The sequence below is a fragment of the Magallana gigas genome, chromosome 4, assembly GCF_963853765.1.
Source record: "Magallana gigas chromosome 4, xbMagGiga1.1, whole genome shotgun sequence".
Lineage (NCBI taxonomy): Eukaryota > Metazoa > Mollusca > Bivalvia > Ostreida > Ostreidae > Magallana > Magallana gigas.
In genome coordinates, this window is record NC_088856.1 from 6560750 (window position 1) to 6567359 (window position 6610).

Here is a 6610-nt window from a genome sequence, read left to right on the forward strand (position 1 = left end):
TACATAACAGCCATACTACTGGAAAATGTTACTGCCTCGTATGTTTTCATGTTAATATTCCAGAGTCTTTGTCTGTGAAAACTCTACGAATCAAAGTAATTTATAGTCCAATACATTTCATCAGTGACGCAAATGACGTATTGTGGTTTGCATAAATGTACGGAATAAAAAAAAGTAAGAATGTCAATAATCTTATATTCAATTAAACAATTGGTAAAAATTATATGTACATAAGTTCTACATGTACATCTTAAAGAATCATCCTTTTAGTAGTATGAGGTGATCAAATACGGTCGGGCGTGAATAACTCATATAAGACTAAAAGAATGAAATACATTATAGTTGTAACGTGTTTGAGTTCGGTGAAATAGTTCAGTCTGGGGAATGTGTTAATGTACAATTATAACGTATACTTTGAGGGAGTCAGCAAGATTCCAGTCCCCCTCAAGCAAGGGGAGGCGAATCTTGCTGACTCCCTCAATTGGATACTTGACATGTATCTGTTTTATTATTCCGATACAAAAAAAGTTCGAATTAATATAATTCTTCGTATTTATCCAATTAAGCATTGAATCAATATTTTTTAAAGATAGTTTCATAACTGCACCGGTGTGTGCATACAAATTGAGTACACGCGTTATGATACTATATTTTAAAAAGAAATGATTTCATGCTTATATTTACTTTTTGCTAACTTCTTGCCTTGTCTGCAAAATTGTGATTATTGCATTAAAATGTGTATTTTATCCTAAGGGTAAGTTATTAATGGAAGAGTCACTCCAACTGCCATAAGTGTGAATTTTGACTTTCGCTTGTGACGTTGCAGTATACAGCCTTCAACGTTTGTGACTTCATAATAAAAACTCGTCAATTTCAATAAAATTGCAATGTACTGCGCTCATGTATGTAGATGCATCAGTTGGGAAAATCTGTAATTGACACATAAGAATTGTTCTTGAGCTGGTATTGCATTCATTGCGTGTGAATTAAACAGATAATTGTGCAACAATGCAATTTAAAAACATGCATGCGTGGATTTAGAATTTTCCCTCCGGGGTGGTGTGTGTGCTGGGGGGGGGGGGGGGGGGGGGGCAAGGGATAATTACTTTTGGCGGGGGGAGCGGGCGATGCATATTTTAGAAAACTTTATTATGTAGTTTGAATTCTTTTTAATTCTGTAAGGGGGAGTCCTCTTTGCTTTAATCTTAATTCAAAAGTTCATTTCGTTTTCTTTTTCAAGAACGAAGAGGGCTCGATTGTCGTTGCCATTTTTAGACTGTTTTTGTCTCCTTAAGAAGAAAAGCTCTGTATAAAGATGTAGGAAAATGATCAAGTTTCAAGTTTTTCTTTACTTAATGTTAGTTTATTACCATACATTATCATAGTTCAAACTTCAAAGTGGATCTGGTGGTTAAATGGTTGACCACCAGTGGCGTAGCTATCATGTATGCTTATATGCCTGAGCATGCACATCGTTTGGGAAAAACGGATGAAGCTCAGTAAAAAAATAAAGATAAAAAAAAATAAAAAAAAGAATTCAAGTATTAAGGTCCATACTTCCATCAACCCGTTTCCGTCACCCGGTCCTTTATCCGGAATCAATGCTAAACAAAGACGTCTTAGGTACCAAATACAATGTACAGACACGCAATGTGGTCTTACAGTATCATATTTAAAAAACAGTACACAATGCATGTACCTAATAAAGCAAAGGATTTTTGCATTTGAACTTAGTTTTACACATCATTTTAAATTTCCCCAATGAATATCACAGCTTTATTTAGATATTCATTACATGCACCATAAACTAGGTAAAAATGAACTTAAGAATAAAAGCTTTGAGTGGGTCAAAAACAAACGTCAAAAGTTTTTCTTCTTTTAGCTTTTAGTAAGTTTTGTGATTTTATTATATGCCTAAACTATAACCAAAACAATTTTAACTGCCTAAAAAAATGCTTAGTGAACATTCCTTTCAATTTCTGCGATGCTTTTTAGTGTTAAAAATCGTCAGAATCCATGAGCTTACGGGGCCTTCGCCCCCTGGGCCCCCACCAGGCTTCGCCCTGGATCCACTGGGGGCCTCATGGCGGCCCCCAGCCCCCCTGCAATTTTAAGCATGCACTTCGTTTCTGGTCTAGCTACTAGCTACGCCACTGACCACCAAATCTCCTTACGCTGCAATTGGTTTTCTGTTCGTGATCCAAGTCTTGATTAGAGTTATCGAACTTAGATCTTTCTCCATCTGCGCTGTCACACTTACCTCTCGTATTTATAGAATCACGAGTCAAAAGTATTGCTATTTTCCTTTTTTTCTCTATTGAAAACAATTATATATTATCTTATAAGATGTTCAGGTGTCATCTCTACTCGGCTTATAATCGTTGTAAATATCTTTTGCAAATTGCATGCCAAAATTTTTGATCTTTACACATCAGAAATTTGTAGTTATGTATTCCTAAAGCATGCGAAAAAGCTTTAAAATTTCTGTATTCATTGGCTATTTTTTTTTTCAGAATCAAATTCGCCGTCGATGCTCAGAAGAGTTTACTGTACTATGAAGTTAATCAAAAACAAAACAGAATACGATATACAACTCTCGAGACTGTTGATTTTTTTTTTTGGGGGGGGGGGGGGTGGTTTTTTATTTGGTAGTTAAAAAAAGGTAATCATCATATACTGTATTGCAACCACTAAAGATTGCGGTTTTCGTTGTTTTTTTGTTGTTGTTGTTTTGGTTTTTTTTTTGCTGTTGTAATGTTGTAATATACTTGAATTTGTAACTATGTTGGAATCAAATGGTGAACATTGGACTTATCTAATATTTAATACTTAAAAATCAATTCAACAGTATGTAACGTTTAGTTTTACATATGCATTCTTATATACATGTACATTGGTTCTAAAATGGTAGAGCAGACAATGGTCTCGGGACATTTACCTCAAAAGGAATAGAGACCATCATCAAAAATTTTGATTCTTCGCAGTAACTTTTCTATGTAAAACTCTGTATTGCAGTATTGTGCTGCAGAATCAGGAGTTCAATTAAAACATATTAAAAAATTTCGTTGGTGTTGAAGTCTGGGTCTGAAAACAGACAGGGACTCCATAAAAGACCGATGTTTGGGGTCCTTTTTAATGTCACTGTGTATAAACAGTTTATAAACGTTGGGCATTTTTAATGCAAGAAAAAAAAAGAAATGGAAAGATAAATGTGGGCCATTACGGGAATCTGTTGTTGATGTATAGGATCAAACCAACACAACAAGATCCCTGCTTTGTAAAAATCTTCTAAACTACAATTAAATTTTTATTTTTCTCGGTATCTTAATATTTTGTTTAATCAAAGTGGCATGATCACGATCTTTGCGATATTTATTTTCGCAGTTTTAATGTCTAATTAATTATAAGATAGTTTTAAAGCTATATTTCAATCTTAATTCTAAAACGAGATACATAGCTCACAACTCTTTATCATGTAAACAATATTAGGTCATGGGTTTTTTTTAAATACATGTAGCTTTCTTTAAAAACAAGTATTATATTGATTTCTGAAGAAAATTAGACGTGACAAATACTAGAAATTGTTGAATTGTTTCCATGATAAACTTAGAGATCATCTTTGCTATCTTCGCCAGCGAAGATACATAAAAATAGACTTAATTCACGGGGGTATTTTTGCCAAGATGTCGATGTTGATTAATATTATTGGTTACAATAGTTGCATACAGTTTTTTTTATAATATAATCTAAGCTGTACGTGCCTCGCTCCAGTAAGTTTGTTTTAGCACGTTTGCTCATCTAGTTTTTAAAATTAATCGCACGAACTTGTAAATGTAAAACAAATTGTTTGCATATAAGCCACTCTTGTTACCATTCAAGTTATGAAATTTATTTTTTAACAATTGTAATCTTAACGACAAAAGCTATCCTTTGACATTTATTTAAGGAATAAGGAATCATTCTTTGACTATTATGAGTTGATAATTTCGGTCGGGGCGTGGTCAAATCCAAAAAGCCCGAAGGGCTTTATGATAGATTTGACCACGCTCCGACAGAAATTTTTACCTCATAATATACAAAGAATGATTCCTTATTACTTATATTTATATTATTTCCAATTTGTACACTTTAAAACAATATTATTTTAAAACCACTATTTTCATATGGAGCACATGCTATGTATTACTACGCAGCGCAGCCAATATCGTTTCTTGGTTATGCTATAAGACACGCACGCTTTGTGTCACTCATAATTTATGAAGTTATTGGGTTTTAGGGTTCAAAATTGATTCGTAATCTTATCACAAACAAAAACAGTTGAAAATGTAAATATGTAAACATGGCTTCCATTCCTCGAGATGGTTTCAGAGAGGAAAAATATTTCAATACTTTGAGGTGAGTAGTTTTTTAATATTCCTGAAAATGTCGGTCGCCCCAGAATCGACCTTTGTTGATGCTATTTGTTTTCCTTTTTTAAGGGAAGGATGCATGTGATATGAAGGTCCTCCTCTCATGGTAGATACTTTGATAACTTGTGTAGATGTTGGAACCTGTATTGCAATCGGTTTCAACCATAAATTTAAGAATTTTAAAAGACTGAAAGAAATTGAAACTCTGAAAAGGTACGTAGAAATACTATTGTGACAGCACTGTTGTGGTATAAATGATTTCAATTAGGAGATGTCGTTTACTCAGGGAAAAGTTAAAAATATTTCATAAAAACCATAGCTTGGAATAGTTCGTGCAAAGCTGGTCGGTTTTGGTTGATGGAACGTTAAGCACTTTCGTTAGAAAGATTATCAAAAAAGAATTTTTAAAACTTATTCTTCACCTGTTTGTTCAGTCTTATGTTTGCGAATTCTTTTACATATATCTTTAAAAAAAATTATGTAGCTAAATAATGTGTACATATACATGTATATGACTGACCTTGATGGGATTTACATCCTTATATACATTTTCCAGTGCATTTGTCTGTAATAACATCACGAGCCGGTTTTGTATATTCAAATACATTTCATCAATGACTATTTTAATATTTAATCGTATGATTGCTGAAATTTTATAAATATAAGTAATAAGGAACCATTCTTTGAACATTATGAGGTGAATAAATACGGTATAAGGCGTGATCAAATCTATCATAAAGCCTTGTTGATTTTATTGGATTCGATCACGCCCCGACCGTATTTTATCACTTCATAATACTCAAAGAATGATTCCTTATTTCTAGAATAATATATCGTGTAATGTTCTTGTCAAAGTATAAATGTAATACGCTAGATCACTTCGGAACACCCCTGTCTCTATTGATTTATCCCGCATTACTCCACTATAAACGCCCACGTGTCTTTATCGTCCGTTCGGATCCCAACTTAACAGGCCTATACGTCTTTTGTTGTCAGACGTCGCTCTTAGTTGAAGGATGTGAAGAGTGAACTAAACATGAAAGCTCCATACCGAGTCAACATCCTGATTTGCATTGGAGGTAGATAATTTATATGTAATTGAAGAGACTGCTGTCTCCTAACAAAGGCGAAATTCAGTTGACAACATGAAACCATACATTTTTCCCGTTAAGGCGTTAACTCGGAATAAATAGTTGGACGTTTACTTATGGCATTTTTTTTTGTTTCTTCATATATCATTCATGAAAATGTGTGTATCGTACAAACGCATGTTTATATTAAATAAATAAATTACATTAAAGATTTTGTGCGCATCATTTTCAGTGTTGAATGTATTATAACAGACCTCAACTTTTTAAAAAATATATACCAAAAACACGTACGAATCAATTATTTGTTGAATGTTTGACATTTCAAGTACACCAGGTACATCATTTTCCTGGGCTTGTTGTGAATTGGTTGTAGCATTTCAGATATATTATATGTAACTTATACAAAAATAGATTGGGTTTTAAATATAAGGATCAAAACAGTTTTCTTGAGTAAAACTCTTTGTTTCAAGATTGTCAGAACTTGTGCCCTAGTGTATATCCCATCATAACAATAAAATATGTTCAAACTAAAACCATACATGTAATTGTTTTATATAGACCATAACTTAGATAGATTCCCGTCGCAGTCAAGCATGTTGTATAGTGAAAGATACTGCATGAGGATTGACTTCTTTAATTTCAATCCATAATATATACACGTTCATTTGTGGAAAAAGAATATAATACCAAACATTAGCAAATACAGTACATTTACAAATACAAATATTTTATTGGCACAAACACAATTGCAATAATTGGCAAAGGCCCAATGGATATTTAGGAACATCATTGTATGTTTACAATAATTGCATGTACAGTAGATCTATATAGATCAGTTTAACATTTCCTTAGACTAATTGACATCTGTGTTCAAAGCAGTCATTAATGAATTTAACAGTAATTTTTAAAATAGTATGTATTTCACTATTTAAACATACATGTAAAATGTATCTTTCTTTGTCCAAGTAATTGGCAATATCTATTTTCATTATCTTATAAAAATTACTTAAATAGCTGTTCCTTAGATGAGAATAGGCTTTACATTGAAAAAGAAAATGAGTTTCATCTTCAACTGCACCAGTTTTACAAGCATTACATTATCTTTCATTC